This window comes from Cucumis melo, chromosome 5, assembly GCF_025177605.1.
Source record: "Cucumis melo cultivar AY chromosome 5, USDA_Cmelo_AY_1.0, whole genome shotgun sequence".
Lineage (NCBI taxonomy): Eukaryota > Viridiplantae > Streptophyta > Magnoliopsida > Cucurbitales > Cucurbitaceae > Cucumis > Cucumis melo.
The window spans coordinates 23148223-23174589 of NC_066861.1; the positions used below are offsets into that span (position 1 = coordinate 23148223).

General features: G+C 35.8%; 1 pseudogene; it reads right to left on the reverse strand.

Annotated features, from left to right (window-relative positions):
* Positions 1–21832: 21832 nt before the first annotated feature.
* Positions 21833–25962, reverse strand: LOC127149580 (ABC transporter C family member 2-like; annotated as a pseudogene).
* Positions 25963–26367: the final 405 nt, after the last annotated feature.

Sequence of the window (26367 nt, forward strand, 5' to 3'; positions counted from 1 at the left end):
CGACCGTGTCCGCCGTCAAGCCGTCGTCCTCCGCCGCGTGAAAACAGAGCAGTCGTCGGACTCCTCCCAGCCGCGACACATCCCCGTCGTCGAACGCCTGAAGTTGTCGTTGAGGTTGCCCGTTTTCAAGCCGACCCGACCCGAAAACCCGAATCAAATCCGACCCGTGTTTCAAGCTGCGAGCCGAGCCGCGAGCCGAGTGGAGCCGAGCCGCAAGCCAAGCCGAGCCGAGTTGAGCCGAGCTGAGCCGAGGCCAAGCCGAGCCGAGCCGAGTTGAGCCGAGCTGTGAGCCGAGGCCAAGCCGAGCCGAGCCGAGCCGAGAGTGAGCCGAGTTGTGAGCCGAGGTCAAGCCGAGCCGAGCCGAGAGTGAGCCAAGCCGAGCCGAGCCACCTAAGCCTTCCTTCCTCCACTCCGGGTCACGGTGAGTTGTCGGTAAGGATTGTTTTGATGAATTCCCTAATGTTGCTGCATCCGATTCGAGTTTGAATATTTGAAAGAAGATTTGGTCCTACCTTTTATCCCTTGAAGGTATTAAGGAGTTGACGTTCAAGTTTTCGGGTTCCGCGGCAGGCTTGGTTGGAGATAGCTTTCCTTCCCTTGGGTAAGTCAACGGATGTCGCTTAGGACCATTTAAAATGACTTCTACTAGTGTCATCGATTAAAACCTTCGTGTTTTCGTTTAGGTGGATCCGTTGAGCGTGGACTCGATCGAGGGGCATAACCGAGTTTCAGGTAAGGGTTTTCCTACTACTGGACCTCGGAGCGAGGCTGGAAACGTAGTAGTCCACAGGGGATTACACGTTAGTAATTGTACCGAATAAATATATGTGTGTTTGACTTTTAAGCATTGTTGATATATTCTTGTCTGATGTAGGAGAAATGCGACCGCTAGTTGTAATTTGTGCGTTATCGGGTATAAGGAGTTTCTTGCTAGTAGACCCCGATGCTAGATGTTCGGTATAGTGTGGTTATGTTAACGGGCTACGTGGTAGATTGGAATTTCATGTCGATGGACCTTGAAGTTACGGTTACGCGTATGGCAACTGAGGATGTAGTTGTTTAAACCTGTTCTATCTGACTGGCAAAGCCTATGGCGAAATTGTAATATGAGTGTGGACGGGGTATGACTGTTGTAGACGGTTTAGTATGGACTGAGGGGTAACGGTTAGCTTCATCTATGGGGTAGTGTGCCTTACTGATATGTGCATCCTTCGGGAGCACTAGACTGATGTGTGCATCCTTCGGGAGCACTAGACTGATGTGTGTATCCTTCGGGAGCACTAGACTGATCTGTGCATCCTTCGGGAGCACTAGACTGATATGTGCGTTCTACGGAACCACTAGACTGTTATGTAGGGTACCCCTGAATAGGAAGTTAACTGTTGTTCCCTGACGGGCCCAGTAGTGGGTCCCTTACTGGGTATGTTTATACTCACCCTTTTCTCTTCTTAAACTTTTCAGGTAAGGGCACAGCGAGGGGCAGACCGACGAGAGGCAGGAAGGACGCGTGAAGGCCATATGGACGCGTCTGGTTTTCTTATTGCTTCCGCTATGTATTTTTGTCAGAATATTTGGTTTGGGATTTTGAACTGATGACTTGAGTTTTTATTTGAGACTTTTATGACTGGTTTAAAATAGGGCCCGAAACTGTTTTTTTTTTGTAATGTTTCTAACGTTTTTAATGAATCGTAACCGGTCCGTTTTAAATTTTATGTTGTGTGGTCGAGTTTTGGTATTTAGTAGTGACCTCAGCTTAGTCCGGAAAGTTGGGTCGTTACAGTGGATTAGAACTTTCGAGAACAAATGTTTCTCAAAGGAGGAAAGATTGTAATGCGGCAAATTTAAGGTAATTTATTTGTAATTATCTCAAGTTAAATTTTTAATTTTTTGGTGTTACTTATTTGTGGAAATTTGATTAATTATATATTTCATTGTCTAATTAATTGACTGTGAAGTTAAAATAATTATTTTAGAATAAAATAATTATAGTATGAGGATAATATAATTATATAAGATTAGTAGTTTGTTTTTAGAGAAAAAGTTGATGTGATTGGAGCGTGGGAGAATAATTGATTTAAAAGAGGATTTGATGGGTTTTAAATGAAGTAAAAGAAGATATGGTTGGTTTATTTGGGAAAAGAAAGAAAAAAAGAACAACAATAATAATTTATTATTATTATTATTAAATAGCCTTCGAAAACGTGGGAACCCTATTCATCTTCTTCTTTTTTGAAAAAAAAACCCTTGCCTCCCAAGTCCACTGCCGCCGTCACTGCTTCAACCTCAAGTCGTTACAACTCCTTCGTCGCAAGCCGAGACAATCGCTGTCGTCGCCGTGGTTTTCCATCGTAGCCACCACGTCCAGCCCATCATTCTCGCCGCTCGCATTTCGCCAGTCGTTCGCCTCCGTCGCCCGTCTATAGCCGTCAGCATCTCCGTTGCAAGTCCCGGTCGTCCGCTTGCCGTCACGGTTTGTCGCTCGCCGTCGTCAATAAATGCGCTCCATCTGTTCGAAGAGCCGTCTTCGAGCGCAGTCTGAGTAGCACGCACGCCCCAACTCCAGCCATTAACCCGCGCAAGTTGCAAATTTCCACCAGTGTTGTCGACTTTGGATAAGTTGAAATAATTAGAATTTTAATCCTTAAGCGACTGCTAAATAATTTATTTACTTTAGTTATTAAGTTCTCTTGTTGTTTAGGACTTTACTGTTGGAAAGCTTGACCGTGACTGTTAGGATAATTTTGGTTTAAGCTAATCTCTAGGTAAGAGATTTTCCTACTAGACCTTCGTATTGAAGTGAGAGCTTGCATGAAATTCTTTTATTATGCTTTGATGTAGCTGGTATGCATAATATGATCATGTGTAAGACTCTCAACTCCTTAAGTCGACCACATTCAAAGATTGAAACTCCTTTGAAGATACAAGCTTTCTTCCAAGACTCAAACTTTAAGAATATCACGTGTTCTGCTCTCTCAAATCAAGCGTAAGCATCCAGCTGAGAGAGAATCAGAGGATCAAATTCTAGAGATCGAACCACATCACATCAGATCAACATAAATACAACATCAACACAAGTTTAACTCCACAAATCAAATTTCTTCAAAAATCTCGCGTGAACAGGGGTCATGGGCTCAATTTTAATTTTATATTTTGCCATGTCCTAGCCAATGTTATTTTTCAAAATTTACAAATCAACGCATAATTAAAGTTGTAGCTCATACTATGAATTAATTAAAGACCAATAATATGATAAAGATGGTAATTATATTCTAAAATATATATAAATAAAAGGAAAATATATTTAATTCGATCCTAATTAAGAAGATTCTAATTACATTATTATAATATATAATATATGTTCACCTTTCTTTTGCTTGTTTATATGTTGTCTTGACCTTCAAATACTAATTTGTGCAAGTATTGAGCATTGGTAACTCCTGTACTTTGAATAGTTGTTTTGAATCACTACTTCAAAAATTGGATTACTTGACGTTAATATAGTATTAAGTAAACCTTTACTTGATGTTTTTAAAAGCATCAAGTAATCAACTATCAAGTATAGTCAGATTACTTGACACTAAAAAACCGTCAAGTATACCTTTACTTGACACGAATAAATCGTTCAATCCAAGTGTTAAGTCCTCATTAGTTGGTAGCTCCATTGTATAAGAATCAATCTAAGAAATAAAATAAAGTTTAGTTAGGAAAGTGTAAGATGCAAAATATTCATAAAAATTAACAAGTAAAAACACACCCAAACATTTACTCATTAGAAATCCATGTGCCTTCACAATCAGCTCGTACATATGTTGGAGTGTTCTCATCTTAATCAGGTCTAGATTCAATATCTAATGTATCTTTGGGCATTCCTTGACAATTTAGAACTGTATTTCCAAATTTGTCATCATTGTGTTGATCCTCGAAATCTCTTTGGGGTAGAGTAAGAACAATAGACCACCGACTATCACTTAGATCCTCGACAAAAAACACTTGTTTTTTGCTTGGGTTGCAAATATAAAAGAATCGTTCTTATTCCCTACTCTACTTAAGTCAACTAACACAAACCCAAGCTCGTCAGTTTTGATATCACCACTATTTTCAACCCAATCACATTTAAAAATAGCATCCTTGAATGAATTATAATTAAGTTCCCAAATCTCTTCTATCACACCATAAAAAGACATTTATCCGATTATAGGATTTTTTATCTTTCGCGCTACATACTTGCATTGTTTTTGCAACTAAACTAACTCCACTATTCTGTACAGTTTTGTTCTTGTCATGCGACTTTGTGTGGTAGTGACATCTATTAATAGTGTAACTATTGTAACTAGTCACAACTGGATGAGGGCCATGAGCAATCGACCGCAAGTTATCTGAAATCTCCACATCTTCTGTTGCAAGTTCCATTCCAACCTAAGTGACAACGACTAAAACAACATTAGTTAATGTTAAATAATTAATTTCAAGTTATACCTTTTCTCGTAACCATGATATGAAGGTTTGATTGTGTTCATCTTAAATCCATTTCTTTTTTGATCTACTCTGTGTTGTTGTTGCAATGTGATCATATGTTTCCTTGTGATGTACAACAAGGATGTTGAAATGTAATTACTTTTAGTTTCATGAATTTCAATCAAATAAATAGATTATAGATAGAAGAACTTACTCTATATATGGTTGCACAATAACAGTATTCTCCAAAACATATCGATGAGCTTGATGTAAAAGCTCTCGTTCAGGTAGGCTAGTAACTCCACTTAACAATGGTCTACCAAGTTCTGAATTGTCAAAATTGTCTCTTAACTTTTGACAACCAAGTCCAATAGGATCTACTCCACTTAAAAATTCTGAACAAAATTTAACAACTTCTTTTAATATATAACCTTCAGCAATACAACCCTCTAGATGATGTTGATTCCTCACAGCATTTTTTCTAACCTTCATGAACCTTTCAAAATGATACATCCATCGCAAATAAATGGGCCCACAAAGTTTTACTTCTCTAACAAGGTGTACAGTGAAATGGACCATTATCGTGAAGAATGAAGGAGAGAAGTACTTCTCTAGTAAACATAATGTAATCATAATGTCTTCTTGCAGCTTCTCTACTTGTGTAACATCTATAACTTTGTTACATATAGAATTAAAAAAAGAGACACAAACGAGTTATAGCATATCGAACATGTTTTGAAAGTACAGATCTGATGGTAACGGGGAGCAATTGTTGTAAGAGGACATGACAATCATGAGATTTTAGACCATTCAATTTTGAATCTTCTATTGACACAAGATTCCTATCATTGGATGAGTAACCCCGAGGAACTTTCATTTTTGATAACGTCTTCTAAAGAAACATCTTTTCTTTCTCAGTAAGTTTATAACAAGCAGAGGGAATGAATTTTTTTTTATCCCCATTAATAGGAGTAAGCTCAGGTCAAATCTTCAAATCAACTAAATCACGTCTAGCATTCAGACCGTCCTTAGTTTTCCTGGAATATCGAGAAGTGTACCTAAAATATTCGTGCAAACATTTTTCTCAATATGCATCACATCTAAACAATGTCTAACATGAAGATGCTTCCAATAGGGGAGCTCAAAAAAAGCAGACCTCCTATTCCAAAAACTCTTGGTACTTCCTTTAGAGTGTTTTCTTTTATTGTTTATTTTTCCTCTTTCAAAGTCAGATCTTTAGTTTTTTTTCAAATACAACCTACCTAGACAAAGGTTCTGGAATACTTCCAAGTTCTCACTGACCATTAAACGATTTCTTTTGACAACGAAAAGGATGATTATGTGGTAGAAATTTTCAATGCCCAAGGTTACCATTTTTTTTCCATATTTCGATCGTATTGAAGATGTGTTATCTTCAGAAATTGGACATGCCTTATACCCTTTCACATTACATCCACTAAGGTTTCCATATGTTGGAAACTTGTTAATCGTCCATAATAGAACTGTTCTTAGGTTGAATAGTTCCTCATTATAGGCATCATAACATTGCACACCACATTTCCACAAAAGTTTTAAATCATCAATCAATGGTTCTGAGCATATCCCAATGTCATCTCCTGGTTGCTTTGGACCCAAAATCAAAATTGATAACATCATGAACTTTTGTTTCATACATAACCATGGGGGAAAGATTATAAATCACCATCACGACTGGCCAATAACTGTACTTGGAGCTCATATCACTATAAGGATTTATTCCATCTGCTAACAATGCTAAACGAAAATTCCTAGGTTCATGTAACGACCCAACTTTTCGGACTAAGTTGAGGTTACTACTTACTGCTAAAACTTGACAGTAAAACATGCAAACTCATAAAAAGAAAAGCAATTTCGGGTCCTATTTTAAATCACTTTCCAAAAGTTTCAAAATATAGTTCATGGCGTCATGAAGACAAAACAGAAGAACAGTTGTTCCAACCATGACTCCATTTAATAAGTAAAAAGAAACAGAAATAACAAATACATTCAGCAGAAGCATAAAAAAACTAGACATGTCCATATGGCCTTCACGCATCCTTCTTGCCTCTCGCCGGTCAGCACCTCACGTTACCTTTGCCTGAAAAAGTTAAAGAGTAAAGGGTGAGTATAAAAATATACCTAGTAAGGGATTCAATACTACGCCCGGTGGGGTAATAACAGTTAGCTTCTTGTTAAGGGGTACCTTACATAAAACAGTCTAGTGGTTCCGTAGAACGCACACATCAATAAGTCTAGTGATCATAAAGTATACACGTATCAGTCTAGTAATCCCGTCGGATACACATATCAGTCTAATGATCTCAGAGGATATACATATCAGTCTAGTGATCTAGAAAGATACACATATCAGTCTAGTGATCCCGAAGTTTGCACATACCAGTCTAGTGATCCTAGAGGATACACATCAGTTTAGTGATCCCGGAGGATACACATATCAGTCTAGTGATCTTAAAGGATGCACATATCAGTCTAGTGATCTCGGAGGATGCACGTATCAGTCAAGGAATCCCGAAGGACACTGTACTTGCAAGGTACACTACCCCATAGATAAAGCTAACTATTACCCCTCTGTCCATACTAAACCGTCTACAACAGTCACATCACATCATCGTTCGAGCTAACGGCTCAATTTATAAGCTTAGTCAGTCAGACAGTTTAGGTTTAGTCAACAGTTTCATCAGTCACTATACATATATCCAATTCAAACAATACTGTCATCTTATCTAAGTCCAGCCAATGAATCAAATCATCACTACGGAAATACACCCGACAATCATTTCGTTTCAGTCCAAACGCTAGCATAACTACAAGTAAATTATATTATGCATAACGTCCATATTATGCTTAACGTCCCTATTCAGTCTACAACACATTCCATCAGCGAATACAGAATCTACACACGAGGTTTCCGAACCCTTGGTCCATCAACGACGTAACTCAACAAATAGCAACCCAACAACATTCTTTAACTAGACATAGCATCAAGATTTTCATAATCCATCGACATTACTATTTCAGTTAACAGCACGGTCCATCAATATAACTAAATTACATAGAACATCCGAGCATCCATACTTCATCGGCAGAACAACCCATTCACATGTATATACATGTAATCTACAACTGACAATCATATCACCTTTAATCAGTCAAGAGTACATACTAATGATGTTTTCTAGGCATACATGCATCAATCAGTTCAGTACAGTCGCTATTTTGTAATCTTCATATGAGTTACTACATTTCCAGTCTTGGTTTGGGGTCCGGTAGTAAGAAATCCTTTACCTGAGATTTAGCTACAATCCTTGTTCGAGTCAACGTCCAAACAAATCAACCTATAAACGAACATAAGGATTTAAACGATGACACCACAAAAATCCACGTTTAAAACACTCCAAAGAAACATTCACAGACTTACCCAAGTAGAGGAGAGTTAACTCCAAACTACACTTGCCGTAAAACCCAAGAATTCGAGCATCACCTCTTTAACGCCTTCAAGGATCAAAAGTTAACCCAACCAATAAATCTAACGTTTTATTTCAACATCTATACTCGAATAGGCTATAGAAAACGTTAGGAACTCACTAATTCACCCTTACCAAAGACTTACTGTGACTCAGCTGGAGGGAAACGGCTTAAGTGACTTGGTGAACAGGGAGATCAGCTTATAAAATTGGCTTGCCTTGGAAGGCAGCTCGTCTCGAGTCGGCTCAGATCGCCTCGTGGCTCGGCTCTGCTCGCAGCTCGACTTGGTTAAATAGGCATCGACCGGAAGAGGAGATGATTTGGGTCGGGTCAGATAAAGACAGAAGCGGTGACTGGGTCTTGCAAGAATGCGACAAACGAAGGACGGAGAGGGATTGAGATGGCCGACGGTCTATGGATACAAGAAAATCGAAGATGTGACGTAAATCGCTCCACCACGCGGCTGCCGGACTTCACAAATAGAGACAGATTTTACCGACGAACGAGAAGATGCACGGCGGTGGCTATTGGGCTTCGTCGAACGACACACGAGGAGAAGACAGGGGCTCGACGGCTGCGACGACGGACAGAGAAGAGGAGAGAAGAGATTGAAGATGAGCGTAGGGGGGAGAGGCGCCGCTGGAGGAAGAAGAAGAAGAAGAAGAAAACGCAGGGGAGCTGGCGACGCGCGGGAGAGAAGAAGAGAGATTTAGGTTTTTTTTTAAATAATAATAATAATAATAATAATAATATAATATTACTATAATAAAATTCATATCATATTATTATTTTATTATTTTATAATATATCATATTATTAAAATTTACACCCTTCATTTTCTTTTTCTTTTCTATTCTAAACCAAATAAATTTAACACCCAAAAATTTTTAAATCATCAAATTAGTACAAGTGTCAAGAAATTTACCTAAAAAATCTGGAGCATTACATTCTTCCCTCTTTAAGGAACTTTCGTCCTCGAAAGTTCTATTCCTCGAACAACTCTGGATAACGAGCTCTCATGTCATCTTCTCTCTTCCATGTAGCCTCTTCAACTTTGTGATTCCGCCATAAGACTTTAACTAAAGGGATCTCTATGTTTCTCAACATCTCTACCCCTTTAGCCAATATTTTAGCTGGTTGTTCTGTAGAACTCAAATTTTCATCTATCTCTAATGGCTCGTAATCTAGTACATGGGATGGATCTAACACATACTTTCTCAACATAAAAACATGGACTATGTCATGAACTACCGAGAGTGATGGCGGCAACACCAAACGATACGCCATAGGGCCAATTTGCTCCAGAATCTCAAACGGTCCAACGAAATGAGAACTCAACTTTCCCTTCTTTTCAAATGTAAGACACCTTTCATAGGTGCTACTTTCAAGAACACTTTGTCTCCCACATCAAACTCAAGATCTTTCCGTCTCACATCAGCATAACTCTTCTATCTACCTTGTACGGTCTGCATACGTGCTCTACTTTTCTGTATTGCTTCGTTAGTAGACTAAACTAGCTCAGGACCCATTAACTGTGCTTACCAACCTCATCCCAGTAAATAGAGGATCTACAACATTTGCCATACAAGGCCTTAAACGGTGTCATGCCAAGGTAGCCTGAAAACTGTTATTATAAGCAAATTCCATCAAATGCAAGTGAGAATCCCAACTACCTGAAAATTCTAATGCGCAAGCTCGTAACATATCCTCTAAAATTTGGTTCAGACGCTTAGTCTGACCATCAGTCTGTGGGTGGAAAGTAGTACAGAAGTCTAACCTCATGCTCATAGCAGCCTGTAAACCCTTCTAGAACTTGGAAGTGAAACGAGCATCTCTATTAGAAACAATCAACGCTGGCACTCCATGCAGTCTCACTATCTCAGTCAAGTACAACTATGCCCAGGATTTTCTCGGAATGAAGTGTGCTGATTTGGTAAGCCTATCAACAACAACCAAAATCACTGTAAAACCCCTCAAAGTTCTAGGCAGTTCTATAATGAAATCCATAGACACATTTTCCCACTTCCATTCCGGCACACTCAAGGGTTGTAATAAACCTGCTAGTTTCTGCCTTGGTGCTTTAACTTGCTGACACACCAAACATTTACTGACAAATTCTGCCACCTCTCTTTTCATATTACGCCACCAACAAACTCGTTTCAGGTCCTGATACATTTTTGTATTTCCTGGGTGCATGGAAAATGAGGAACTATGAGCCTCAGTCAATAATTTTGTTTTACTACATCGTTTGCTAGCACACAAAGGTGCCTCTCAAACAAAAGCCCACCATCAAAGGATATGGAGAACTCAACAACTTGCCCTGCTTTTGTTAGGCAACACTTCTAAACCAAATAAGGATCGTTACGCTAAGCAACAATAATCTTTTGTCTCAAATTCGCCTGCACCGACAACTGAGCTAACTACGAGGCGACTGCCCCTACTGATACTGCAATCTCAGCCCTCTCAAAATCTCGGTACAACGGGGTCTGTCTGGTAATAAGTGCTGCTGAATGTGATACCTTTCTACTAAGAGCATCAACTACCACATTTGTCTTGCCAGAATGATACAATATCTTACAATCGTAATCCTTTACTAATTCAAGCCATCTTCGTTGTCTCATATTCAACTTCTTCTGAGTGAAGAAGTATTTCAAGCTTTTATGATTCGTAAAGATCTATATCTTTTCACCATACAAGTAATGTCTCCATATCTTCAGTGCAAAAACTACTGCTGCCAACTCTGAATCATGGGTAAGGTAATTCTGCTCATGACTCTTCAACTGACGAGAAGCATAAGTGACTACCTTATCTTGCTGCATCAAAACACAACCTAAACATTTCTTAGAAGCATCACTGTAAATTACAAAACTTCCTGAACCATCAGGTACAGTAAGAACCGGTGCAGTAATGAGCTTCTGTTTAAGGTTTTGAAAACTATCCTTACAGGCCTTGCTTCAAACAAAAGGAGCTCACTTCCTGGTCAACTAAGTAAGAGAAGTAGCTATACGGGAAAATTCCTCCACAAACCATCGGTACTAGCCTGCTAAACCCAAAAAGCTACGAACTTCACTGACTGTGGAAGGTTAGAACCAACTGGTAACTGCCTCTATCTTAGCTAGATCCACAGAAACACCAGCTTTGGAAACTGCATGGCCTAGAAAAGATACATGCTTCAACCAAAACTTACATTTTGAAACTTTGCATACAATTTATTAGCTCGAAGGGTTTCTAGAACCATGCGTTAATGCTCCTCATGCTCTGCCTCTGTCTTGAAATATATCAAAATATCGTCAATAAACACAATCACAAAAGTGTCTAGGAAATCCCTAAACACCATGTTCATCAAATTCATAAACACTGCTGGGGCATTCATCAAACCAAAGGACATCACAATAAACTCATAATGCCCATATCTAGAACGAAAGGTTGTTTTCAGTATATCACTATCCTTAATCCTCAACTGATGATATCCTGACTGGAGATCAATCTTAGAGAACACTATAAATCCCTATAACTAGTCAAACAGATCATCGATTTTGGGCAAAGGATATTTGTTTTTAACAGTTACCTTATTCAACTCTCTATAGCCAATACATGAGCGCATCGACCATCATTCTTTTTAACAAACAAAAGTGGTGCACCCCAAGGTGACACACTCGATCGAATGAAGCCTTTGTTAAGCAACTCGTGTAACTGCACTTTTAGCTCTTTCAACTCTGCTGGGGCCATTCTATATGGAGCTCTAGATATAGGATAGTACCAGGTTCCAGCTCAATAGCAAAATCAATCTCTCTGTGATGAGGTAATCCTGGAAGTTCTTCGAGAAAAACATCTGGATAGTCCCTCACAACTGGTTCCGATGACAACAACACATCAACCTCTCTATTATCTACCACATTGGCCAAGATACTTCAAGTTCCCTGGTTAAGCAGTTTGCTGGCCTTCATAGCTGAGATTACCTTAGACAACGACCTTGATCCTTCCCCTTTAAATTTAAAGCTGGCCATAAAGGAAGGGTTAAACGCTACCTCCTTACGGGAACAATCTATACTAGCATGGTTAGCAGCTAGCCAATCCATACTCAGAATTACATCAAAATCATGCATATCCAAGACTAACAATGTTACTTCTATTACATGACCTGTTATCTCAATCTGGCATGCCTTTACCTTTTCTTTTGACAACATACTCTCCCTAGAAGGAGTAGATACTGATAAAACATGGTTTAGGGGCTCTACCTCTAAGCGTGCATGCAACACAAATGCAGAAGAGATAAAGGAATGCGACGAACCAAAATAAAAAAGAACTAAGGCATAATGCCCTAACACTGGAAGCGTACCTATCACTATAGTGTCTGCTCTCTCAACCTCAGACTTATTCATAGCAAAGACTCTACCTTGCTCTGAAGCACCTGGTCCCTAATTCTGTGCAACCCTGGTAAGTCTCATCGGGCATCTATCATTCATAAGCCCTCTTGCTTACACTTGAAACAATTCCTGGTCCCAAACAAACAACGACCCAGATGGTACTTCCCACAGGTGGTACATAAAGGCTTCCCTCTAGCAACTTCCCCTGCCTTAAAAGGTTTCTGCTGGAAACGACGAATATCTCCACCTGATCTAAAGTTCCTCGACGACAGTGTAATAGGCTGCTACTTAGCCTTTCTTTTCTGTCCTGAAGTCGACCCTCTTCCTGCGATCTTGAAGGAGTTAACCCTCTACTGTAAATTGAGATCCACTGTCAGGCGCAGTGCATCGGCATTGGTGACTGGTCGAAAGGCTCAAACGAGACCCTGGATATCTAGCTTAAGACCTCTAAAAAACTTATAAGCTTTGGCAGCCTTGGTTGCTATCATCTCAAGAGCGAAGCGGGACAACATATCAAAATCTGCATCATACTACTCCACTATCTTATCGCCTTGCTCTAGGTTTAGAAACTCTTGCCGCTTGGCATCTTGCAAACTGGCAGAGAAGAATTTCGCATAGAAACTCTCCTATTACTATTCCCAAGTGATCTTACCCACATCACCTCCTCTCTACCGTCTCCCACCAGGCATTGCCTCTGTCTGTTAACATAAAAATGACGCACTGAAGTTTCTGATCATCATTTGAGCCTTTGTGGGGTCCTCCAAAGATTCGTTGAATTTCGTAGGGTTGTACTTTCTGAAATCCCTCAAATGTTTAGCTTCTACTGAAAACTAGTCCGGTACGTTCTGGGGTACAGTTGGAGCCTGAGTAGGAGCTAATGGGGCAGCCTACTACGACTCCCGCATCTACATAATAAAATCCCTGAACCTCTACTCCATAGCAGCGAGGTCTGCATGAGTGACTAGTGAAGCAGGGTCGATAGCTTCAGCTACAGGTTGCACTTCAGGTTGAACACGTCCTGCTCCTCTTCCTCGACCTCTTCGACCACCCCTATGAGCACCTCTCCTTGGCGGCATATTTCTAACAACCACCAATGACTCCGTTAGTCTCATACAATAATTTACTTTATAGTTTAACTTATTCAAGGTCATACATATAGAGTTATACATATAATTTCATGAAAGTGTACCTGACGAGTGGCAAAGGATCGTTTAGCCATAGGGACACAAAACACAAACTCACATCGTAAGTCAGTCTACAAAACCTAAAACTTAGGCTCTGATACCTACTGTAACGATCCAACTTTTCGGACTAAGCTGAGGTTAATACTTATTGATGGCTCTGATACCTGCTGCGGCTCTCGCATCTGTATAATCAAATCCCTAAACCTCTGTTCCATAGCAGCGAGGTCTGCATGAGTGACTAGCGCTGCAGGGTCGGTAGCTTAAGCTATAGGCTGCACTTCAGGTTGGACAAGTCCTGCTCCTCTTTCTCGACCTCCTCGACCACCCCTACGAGCACCTCTCCTTGGCGGCATATTCCTAACAACCACCAATGTCTCCGTTAGTCTCATACAATACATACAATAATTTACTTCACAGTTTAACTTATGCAAGGTCATACATATAGAGTTATACATATAATTTCATGAAACCGTACCTGACGAGTGGCAAAGGATCGTTTTAGCTAGAGGGACATAAAACACAGACTCACATCGTAAGTTAGTCTATAGAACCTAAAACTTAGGCTTTGATACCTACTGTAACGATCCAACTTTTCGGATTAAGCTTAGGTTACTACTTATTGCTAAGGTTCGACAATAAAACACATAAACTCATAAAAAAACCTGTTTACAATTCATTAAAAACCTTCAATACATAAGAAAAGTAATTTCGGGCCCTATTTTAAATCGCTTTCAAAAAGACCTGTTTACGATTCATCAAGACAAAACAGAAGAACAGTTGTTCCAACCATGACTCCATTTAATAAGTAAAATGAAACATAAATAACAAATACGTTCAGCGGAAGCATAAAAAAACTAGACATGTCCATATGGCCTTCAAGCATCCTTCTTGCCTCTCGTCGGTTTGTCCCTCGTGTTACCTTTGCTTGAAAAAGTTAAAGAGTAAAGGTTGAGTATAAAAATATACCAAGTAAGGGATTCACTACTGGTCCTGCTGGGGTAATAACAGTTAGCTTCTTATTAAGAGGTACCCTACATAAAACAGTCTAGTGGTTTCGTAAAACGCACACATCAATCAGTCTATTGATCCTGGAGGATACACGTATCAGTCTAGTGATCCGATCGAATACACATATCAGTCTAATGATCCCGAAGAATGCATATATCATTCTAGTGATCTTGGAGGATACACATATCAGTCTAGTAATCTCGGAGTATACACATATCAATTTAGTAATCCCGAAGGATGCACATACCAGTCTACTGATCCCGAAAGATACATATATCAGTCTAGCGATCCTGGAGGATCCACATATCAGTCTAGTGATCCCGAAGGATGCACATATCAGTCTAGTGATCCCGAAGGATACAAATATTAGTCTAGTGATCCCGGAGGATATCAGTTCAATGATCCCAAAGGATACATATATTAGTCTAGTGATCTTGGAGGATGCACGGATTAATGTAGGAATCTCGAAGGACACCATGCCTACAAGGTACACTACCTCATAGATAAAGCTAACCGTTACTCCTCAGTCCATACTAAACCATATACAATAGTCACATCACAATATCGTTTAAGCTAACGACTTAGTTTATAAGCTTAGTCAGTTAGACAGTTTAGGTTTAGTCAACAGTCTCATCAGTCATTAAACATATATCCAATTCACACAATACTGTCACCTTATCTAAGTCCAGTCAACGAATCAAATCATCACTATGTAAATATAGCTGACCATCATTTTTTCTCAGTCCAAATGCTAACACAACTATGAGTAAACTATATTATGCATAACGTCCACATTATGCTTAACGTCCCTATTCAATCTACAACACAGTCCATCAGCGAAGACAAAATCTACACATGAGGTTCCCGAACCCTTAGTCCATTAAGGACGTAACTCAATAAATAGCAGCCCAACAACATACTTCAACTATACATAGCATCAAGGTTTTCATAATCCATCGACATTACTATTTCAGTTAACAGCACGGTCCATCAATATAACTAAATTACACAGAACATTAGGGCATCCGTACTCCATCGGCAGAATAACCCATTCACATGTATATACATGTAATCTACAACTAACAATCATGTAACTTTTAATCAGTCAAGAGTGCATACTAATGATGTTTTCTAGGCATACATGCATCAATCAGTTTAGTACAGTCGCTATTGTGTAATCTTCATATGAGTTACTATATTTCAAGTCCCGGTTTGGGGTCTAGTAGTAAGAAATCCGTTACATAAGATTTAGCTACAATCCTTGTTTGAGTCAACGTCCAAACGAATCAACCTATACACGAACATAAGGATTTAAACGATGACACCACCAAAATCAACATTTAAAACGCTCCAAAGCAACATCCACAGACTTACCTAAGTATATGAAAGTTGACTGCAAACTACATTTGCCGTAAAACCTAAGAATTCGAGCGTCACCTCTTTAACACTTCAAGGATCAAAAGTTAACCCAACCAATAGGTCTAACATTTTATTTCAACATTTATACTCGAATCGGCTATAGAAAACGTTAGGAACTCACTAACTCACCCTTACCAAAGACTCACCATGACTCTGCGTGGAGGGAAACGACTTAAGTGGCTCGGTGAACAGGGAGATCAACTTGGAAAATTGACTTGGCTTGGGAGGTAGCTCGCCTCGGGTCGACTCGGTTCGGCTCGGCTTGGTTCTCAGTTCGGCTTGGTTAAATAGGTGTCGGCTGGAAAAGAAGATGATTTGGGTCGGGTCGGATAAAGACAGACGCGGTAGCTGGGTCTTGCGAGGATGCAGCAAACGAAGGACGGAGAGGGACTGAGATGGCTGGCAGTCGACGGATAGAGGAAGACCGAAGACGCGATGTAAATTGCTCCACCATGTGACTGCCAGACTTCACAAATAGAGATAGATCTGGCCGACGAACGAGGAGATGCGTGGCGGTGGTGACTGGGCTTCGTCGAACGATACACGGGGAGAAGACAGGGGCTCGATGGCTGCGGCGGACGGAGAAGAGGAGAGAAGAGATTGAAGATGAGAGTTGGGGGAGAGGCGCGACTAGAGGAAGAATAAGAAGAAGAAAACGCAAGGGGGCTGGCGGCACGCATGAGAGAAGAAGAGAGATTTAGGTTTTTTCTAAAATAATAATAATAATAATAATATAATATAATAATAATAATATAATAAAATTCATATTAAATTATTATTATTAAAATTTACACCCTTCATTTTCTTTTTCTTTTCTCTTCTAAACCAAATAAATTTTAACACCCAAAAATTTTTAAATCCTTCAAAAATTAGTACAAGTGTCAAGAAATTTACTTAAAAAATTTGGGGTGTTACAGTACAGAACTAAAATTTGGCCACATGGTGTTAACTAACTTCCAAGCTAGAGAGTCATCACGGTGCCTCAATTTATCTTCAATTTCTCTTTCATTAACATACCAAGTTAAGTTTTTAGCACATTCAACACTTCTAAACATTTGTTGAAATCGTTGAATAGGTGGAAAGTACCACACCTAGACTCACTGCATTCCGAGCACACAATTGTGTTGGCATATTCCTTTCGATACAAGCAACAATGATTAGGGCATGCATGAATCTTTTCATATTTCATTCCTAGTGCAACTAACATTTTCTTTGCATCATACATTGATGTAGAGAGGTCATTAGGAGAAGGTAAGATGTCTTTTAATGCTTTCAGGAGTTTTGAGAAACTAATGTTACTCCATCCATATCTAACTTTTAAGTTATACAACTTCATTAATGTAGACAATTTGGTGAATTTTTTGCATCCTTCGTATAACGACTGTTCAACATCATTAAGCAATTTCTCAAAACCACTTGGATCCTTTGAATATTGCTCATGAGCAATTTGAACCATTTTTTTTATATTTCCAACATCATTCTCTTCATACATACACTTAGAGGAATCTCCATGGAAGGATGAATATTCACCATGCCAAAACCAAATCCTATAACTTTCATCAATGACATTAAAATATAAATGATCTCTTATATCATTGGCTTTATGTTTTTGACAATTTTCACACTTTAAACAAGGACAACGTATAGAAGTATTAGTTGTATTGGAACACTACTACAAATTTAGGTTTTAACTACGCAAGTTTTGCGTCATAAAGACTTTCAACGACACAATTTTTGTGTCATTGAAGCCAATTTTTGTGTCATTGAAGCCACTGCCAAGAAAGTCTATTTAACAATACTTTGGAAAACGTGTCACTAAATGTGCTTAGATGACACCAAAATTGTGTCATTAATACCTTTACCTTGACGCAATAAATATGTCACCGTTATTTATAACTCGACACCAATATGTTGTCATCAATACCCTTATATTGACGCAAATCATGTGTCACCGTTATCTATATCTTGAGACTAATATATTGTTATTAATACTCTTAGATTGAAACTTTAAATGTGTCACCATTATCTATTACTCGACACGAATTTATTGTCATTAATAACTTTATATTGACGCTTTAAATGTGTAATTGTTATATATACCTTGACACGAATATATTGTCATTAATATCCTTACATTAACACTTTAAATGTGTCACCGTAACCTATCACTCGACACGAATATATTGTCATTAATATTATTACATTGACAATTTAAATGTGTCACCGTTATCTATCACTGGATACAAATATATTGTCATTAATACTCTTATAACGACACTTTAAGTGTGTTATCTTTCAATATAACTCGACACTAATATATTGTCATTGTAAATGTTTCGTCACACAATTATTGTCAAGAAATGTGCTTTGACGATACTGTTTCTATTGAATAAAGGCTTATATGTCAACACATGTTTGGTGTCAACGTAACAAAGTATCAAGTTCCTAAATATATGTCAACACGAATCCTAAAACATATGTCTAAGTGGATTGCACAAAATATTTTTTCAATGGCTACCACTGTAGGATAATCAAAGCAACATTCCTAAGTACATGTCAACATGATTCCTAAAACAAAATAGTTAAGTTATGGTTGCAAAACATAAAGCATGCTTACCAAATCCACACTTCCATATCTTGATTACCCTCCACAGAGGTTTTTGATAAATTAAGTTAACATCATCATCAAAGTTATTCCAAGAACAAAAGTTACAACCAATGTTATGAGAAAACAACAAACAATGTAACAAATAACAAACACTCTAAAAATTTACATCAGAAGGTGACTCCAAAAATCCAAATAATATATAAAATGCAGTTGAAAAATAAGTAAGTTTTAAAACTTTCTTACCATGAGGATTGGGAAGTGTTGTTATCAAAGATCTCTTGTAGTTCCTCTTTTATCAAATTCAACGCAAAAAATATAGTAGACAATACATTGATCCAAATAATCATTGTTTTTCCCTGGGAACCATAGCACAAGAAAACATTATCATTGACATACAACACATAAGTAAATCTTTAATGGCTTAAATTGAGAAGTCATAGTTTTGTATCTTATCCTCGTATAGTTTTAAATTTAGTCTATCACTATTCATAAATGTTAAAATTAGATAATAATGAAACTTACATAGCATGATACTTCATAGATTAGCACAAGTTTGAAAAACCAAAAAACATCATCTAAGGAAAAATTAATTTTTTTTACTAATTGAAAAATGTAATATGCTAGATGCAAGCCAAGAACCAAGAAAAAGAATAAGGAACTCACCAATTTAACTTACAAAAGAAAAAAAATATTTACTCTTAATTTTTACTGTAGCTTGGTGGCAAGTTAGGATGTTAGACCCAAGAGAATGATTGTTAATAAAAATTCTTGAAATCAAAGCTTGAAAGGAAAGTGGTTAGTAGAAAAAGGAAAACATATAAAAGAATATGTAGGGAATATCAAGAGAATTTGTAAAAAAAATAAAAACAAGTTGTTTTATAGATGCAAATTTAATTCGCAAACAAAAAGTAGAAAGAAAGGGAAGAAACTCTCAAACAAATGGAATACTCATTGCCTTTTTACCTCTTAGAAGATTACCTTTTCATTGGATAAAAAAGATAGTTGGAGTTTTTGGGAGAAAAATGGTAGAATGGAAAGAGAAGAGTAAAGAAGATTGCTAGAATTTTTGAGAGAAAATGGCAAAATAGGGAGGGAAGAGTTCTGGCAATAACAACAACAACAACAACAACAGCAACAACAACAACAAAAAATCTACAGAGATTCTCTAAGCAATAAAAAAAATTGTTTTCTCTCGTAGATATTCTTTCTAATACACTTTTTTTCTCTCTCTTTTTCAAATGACAAAAGATCCCTTTTTATAGACCCCGGGGTGTGCCACAAATTAGGAAAAAATAAGTATAAAATCAAATTAGGTTATTTTATTGAATTTCTTTTTTTCTAAAATAGTAAAAATATGATATTGAAAGATTTTGTATAAAATAAAATACTTTGTTTTTTTTCCTAAAATGATAAAGATAAATTAAAAGAATTTTGTATGAAATAAATTATTTTACTTTTTTCCTAAAATGATAAATCAAATATGATATTAATAAAATAAAATACTTTGTTTTTTTTCCTAAAATGATAAAGATAAATTAAAAGAATTTTGTATGAAATAAATTATTTTACTTTTTTCCTAAAATGATAAGTCAAATATGATATTAATAAAATATTTCTTTTTCTAAAATGATAAACGTGATAAATTGATTTTTTTTAAGATAGATACTTTCATTAATGAAAGATTTAAATAATAATAACAATTATTATAAGATTTTATATTATTATAAAAAAATTACTTTTTTTTAACAAAATAAAATGAATAAAATATCTTAACCATTGCTACAATTAATATTTTAAAGAATAATAAAAAATGTAGGATAAAATTAGGTGGCTACACTTCAAAGATTTTATCCTTTGTGTATTTATATTTCTATTTATTATTATTATATTAATGAGAAGGTATTTTTTGTTGAAAAAAAAACTAAATGTTTGATATGTGTCCCAACAAGTGTCGGAGTGTTGAGCAAAAACATGCCAGAAAAACTTAGGTGTCTTACACAATCATCTCAGGTATAAGAGACGTATATTTTATTTTGTATGCACACTTTCCTTTAATTTGTTTCTAATTAAAAAGTGGCTGAGCCTAAAGAACGGTAGTTGTAATCTTGATAAGCATCTAAAGAAGTTATTCAAATATATTTGACACGACCAAAGTGTGTTTCACTTAGCAAGAGGCTTAGCTAGAAAATGCAAAGAATTATGAATTACAATGCTATCAAAGGCCGAGCTACAATCAATTCGTTGATTCAATTCGACAGCTTGAGAGCAGAAAATGGGGAAGAAACGGCCTCTCAACCAGATTAATTATAACCCAACTCTAATAATTTTAGTTACAAAGTTTCATGCATATATCCTAATATTAAGAATTCAATACAAAGAATCCAACAAAATGGAGCAAAGTTTCCGGCAAATCAATTTTACAAGTTACAAAACAAACCAAAGCCTAAGGCAATCTTAGGAAAAAGTTAGACTATCAAATTGACCAAAAAATTTAAATAAACAATCATCCAACTTAGACTGCTATCAAATTCCACACATAAATTATTTCTCACAAAAGTCGATCGCAATGAAACATACCTCAACATCCAAGCACAACGTAAAACAAAGATTAATGTCAGCGTGTTCTTGGAATGGATCTAGATTAAACCTAACACTTCCTACATAAAACAAAACAATACAATGAGAAAAATGAAAGAAAACGCTATAACTATAACCCAATTGGTTAACCCTTTATCTTTCTTAAGTTTTTGGTTTTTAAGAATTGAGACTATTTTCTCTTCATTTTTTACCATGACCTTTATCTTTCTTAAGTACAATAATTGTATTATTCTTAAGTAAAGTTCTAAAAATATAAGCAAACTTTTAAAAACTATCTTTTTATTTTAATTTTGAATACTTGTACTAATTTTTTAAAACATCAGTAAAAAGAATATGTCTAAGCCAGAAACTCACGGGTGAAAGATGTGTTAACAAAACTAAATTTACAAAAACCAATTAGACTTATCCGAACGAGACCTAAGAAACCAAGATGATTAAATATGATCACATCCTTTACCTGAAAAAAAGAACAGGTGATTGGCATAATCCCAACAACTTTTCTCAAATCCCACAATTCAAATTTTGCAATATCCAAACCATCAATGAATATTCTTCCTATTTCTAGTTCAACAATCCGAAATAAAGCATTAAGTAGCATTAAGTATGCTTGATTTTCCAGCCCCAGCCCATCCAACGATTCCAACATTTTTCATTACAAAAAACACTAAAAGAGATCCCATGAAGACGAGTCAGAGCTCGAGTCTATAGCGTAATACAACACTATAAAATTTTATAACTCCAAACGAAGGCCATCCCGACGGCGGTCGATTGCTCTCGATAATTGATGGTGCTTCCGAAGCTAAATCTATATACCTCCCAATGCGCTTGACCGAGTTTAAACTATTTTCAAACATACTTTCAAGTGTGAGTACATCTGTCAACAAAGAAGTAATAGTTAAAACATTTGTAATTAGAAGTCCATGGTGGATGCAAATGCTTGTTGGTTTTTTCTTTGCTATTCCCCATCACTGCAAAAGTTGCTGTAAGCCAAATCATTAGAGCTCCCACAGTTTGTAAGCGAATGGCTAGCCATTGGTTTCCACTTATCATCACAAGGCTAAATCTTAATGTTATTGTCCATAGATTTTCCATTGGTTTCAACAATCCTATCATAAGCTTTGTATGCACGAATGGTTGATACACCATTTAGAGCTTCGATAAATTGTGCGTAAATGGGAGATCTACTTATCGAGTCTAGTCATCATACTTCTTGAGATGTCCTCTACATAAAAAAAAAAGAAAAGAATAAAAAATAGGTCTAAATTAACGGTTTGTGAAATTGAAACATAAATATAAGTAAAAAAGTGCAAACAATTATATTTCAATACTTGCGTTCTTATCAGAGTTTCTCTAATATAATTAATCTGTGTTATGGATTTGTGTAATTAATTTCGACGTATAGAGGTCTAGCAACCCCTATCATAACCTTCCTAATATATGTTCTAAGATTTTAACAACTTCATTTTTTTATTTAATTTATGTATATATATATATTTTAATATTTAATATATCGTAGACCCCACACCCTTTTAAAATATTTAGTATATATATATTTAATATTTAAATATTGTGGACCCCACATTTTATTGTTAAGATAATTAATATATTTATATTAAAATTTCAAATTTCAATTTTAAAAAATAACTTTCTTATTAAATATTTTTTCAAATTCCAATTTTCAATTTTTAAAAATAATTTTTTTCATTAATTATCTTTCCAAATTTCAAATACCAATCTTCAATTTTTTTAAAAAAGATATATATTAACAAAATATGTTATTAAATATTTAAATCTCCAAATTATAATTTTCAAAAATATATTTGGAGATCGAAAATATATAAGAATTTATAGATATTGGAATTTGAAAATTGGAAAGATCATTTTTTAAAATTGAAAATTAGAATTTTGAAATATTTAATAAGAAAATATATATTTTAAATTTGAAATTTGGAGATTTAAATATTTAATAATATATTTTGTTAATATATATCTTTTTTTAAAAAAATTGAAGATTGATATTTGAAATTTGAAAAGATAATTAATGAGAAAATTAATTTTTAAAAATTAAAAATTGGAATTTGAAAAAATATTTTATAAGAAATATATTTTCTAAAATTGAAATTTGAAATTTTGAATATTTAATATATATATTAATTATTATATATATATAAAAGGGGTAGGGTCCACAATTTATTAAATATTAAATTTATATATATATATTAAATATGTTAAAAAGGTGTGGGATCCACACTATATTAAATATTAAAATTATATATCTATATATATTAAATAATGTGAGAAAACAAAACTCTGAGGTTCACGGATTGAAGTCGTGGATCCCGTCTACGACCTCCAAGTAAAGTTGGTACACAATTTTGCCCAAATCACTCTATTTTTGTCCATAGTCTGCCTTCTACCTAATTTTTGACAATAGTTTTTAAAAATACATTATTAAAAATAAATCTCCCTTGAAATGCAATCACAAAAATCAATTATTACTAAATTTGTCCATATATTCTTTCCTTACAATATGGCCATCCCAAATCCAGTTTGCAAGTTTACTAAAAAAATTTAATTAAGGAAATAATGTCGATCCAAAAAATTATTGAAGGCAAAAATTTAATCAAGGAAATAAAGCTCATCCCAAACTGTGTTGAAATTTAATTTAGTATAATAAATTGAAAGCTGTCCTACCAAATTAATGGGTCAATAAGTTTTTTTTTTCCTTTTTATAAAAATTAAAAACAAAAAATTTATATATTTGCAATATTTCATAAAAATGGGTACATAATCAAATGTTGTTTTTACTACTTGTTACATACAAGAAAGATCCAAATCAAAATTTCCTTTTTCTTTTCAACATTAATATTATTATATAAATCAATACAAAGAATCCAACAAATTAAAATGGAGCAAAGTTTCCAGCAAATCAATTTCACATGTTACAATACAAACCAAAGTCTAAGGCAATCTTCTGAAAAAGTTAAACTATCAAATTGACCAAAGAATTTAAATAAAAAGAATCATCTGACTTAAACTACTATCAAATTCCACACACATAAATTATTTTTCATAAAAGTCGAGCGAAATGAAACATACCTCAGCATCCAAGCCCAACGTATTCGTTCTTATGAAATCCTTTAAGAGTTCCCTCTCATGAACTTCCCAAAGATCAACGTCCGTGTGTTCTTGGAATGGATCTAGATTAAACCTAACACTTCCTACATAAAACAAAACCATACAATGAGAAAAACGAAAAAAAAAAAAAAAACGCTATAACTATAACCCAATTTGTTAACCCTTTATCTTTCTTAAGTTTTTGGTTTTTAAAAACTAAGACTATTTCCTCCTCATTTTTTTCCATGACTTTTATTATGTACAATAAATGAATTCTTCTTGACTAAAGTTCTAAAAATATAAGCAAAACTTTTAAAAACAACCTTTTTATTTTAATTTTGAATACTTGTACTAATTTTTTAAAACATCAGTAAAAAGAACATATCTAAGCCAAAAACTCCCAAGTGAAAGAAGTGTTAAAAAAACTAAATTTACAAAAACCAATCAGGCTTACCCAAACGGGACCTAAGAAACCAAAATGATTAAATATGGTCACCCTTTACCTGAAAAAAGAAAAAGTGACTGCTATAATCCCAACAACTTTTCTCAAATCCCACAATCCAAATTTTGCAATATCAAAACCATCAATGAATATTCTTTCTGTTTCTAGTTCAACAATACGAAATAAAGCATTAAGTATGCTTGATTTTCCAGCCCCAATCCGTCCGACTATTCCAACCTTTTTATTAGAAAAAACACTAAAAGGGATCCATGCAAGACGGGTCGGAGCTCGGGTCTATAGTGTATACAACACTATCAAATTTTATAAGTCCAGACAAAGGCCATCGCAAGGGTGGCCGATTACTCTCAAATAATTAATGATGCTTCTGAAGCTAAATCACAACAATTAAAAGCAATCTGAATCATGAATACTACTAGGCACAATAATTTCAATTTGAATCTGAATCATGTTCAATTGCTTCATAAGGATACGAATCGCCCTTCAATTTTCTGCATACTCACCAAAATGCCGATGAACACAAAATAAATAGGAACCCTAGATACTGCTATTTTCTACAAAAGGGAAGACAAAATCTTGAGCCACCAAATCTTTCAAAGATAATATCTTGAGATAAACTTTTAATTAAAAGAATATCTTTTACACTAAGAACGTTCGTTTAATAAAATATTTTGTACACTTCCTAAGATTGGCCCACTGATATTCTAACAATATCCAATTTAGGAAGCATTTTTTACTGTGCGGACATTTTGGTAATCCGATAATTTTTCATTTGGGTTGGACTTTTAAATTTTCATTCATGCAATTTTCAAGTAGTGTTGAGTCATGAGCTCAATTTTAATTTTATATTTGCCATAAGTGTAAGTTCCCGTATTATTTTTCAAAGTTTATAGATCAACCGTAACGCCCAGAATTTTTAGGTAAATTTTTAACATTTTATATTAATTTTGAGAATAAAAAAATTGTGTTTTAAAATTTATTTAGTTTAGAAGAGAAAAGAAAAAGAAAATAAAGGGTGTAAATTTTAATAATATGATATAATATAAACTAATCAAATAATAATATAATATGAATTTTATATTATTATTATTATTTAATATATATATATATATATATATATATATATATATGTATGTATGTATTAAAATAAAACCTAAATCTCCTTCCTCTCCACGCGCGCAACACGACCCCCCTTCTTTTTCTTCTCCCTCCACAACCAACAACAGTCACCCTAGCCCCCATCTTCGTTCTTCCCCGTTCAAGCACGCTGAAGACCACCTCGCGTCACCCATCCAGAGTTACCCAGTCGCCGGTCGCCTTCAACCTTTTTCTTCCCCTTCTTCAACCATCACAACCGCGAAGACGCGAAGCCAGATCTGTCGCCGCTCGTCGTCTCTCCTTGAAGCACAGTCATCTGTCAGCTGTTGCTGCCCTCAGTCGAACGTGTCGTCGGCTCCTCCGTCTCCATCCTTGTCGTTCTTCACTGTCCGTGCATCAATCAGCCGCTGCTTCTTCGCTTGTCATCGTTCCCTCGAAAGCCAGCGGTTCATGTACGCCTATTTCAAACGGTTCGCGTCGCGCCCAAACCGACTCAACACCTGATTTCTTCAAGCCGCGTGAAGCCAAACCGTCCGAGCAGAGTCGAGC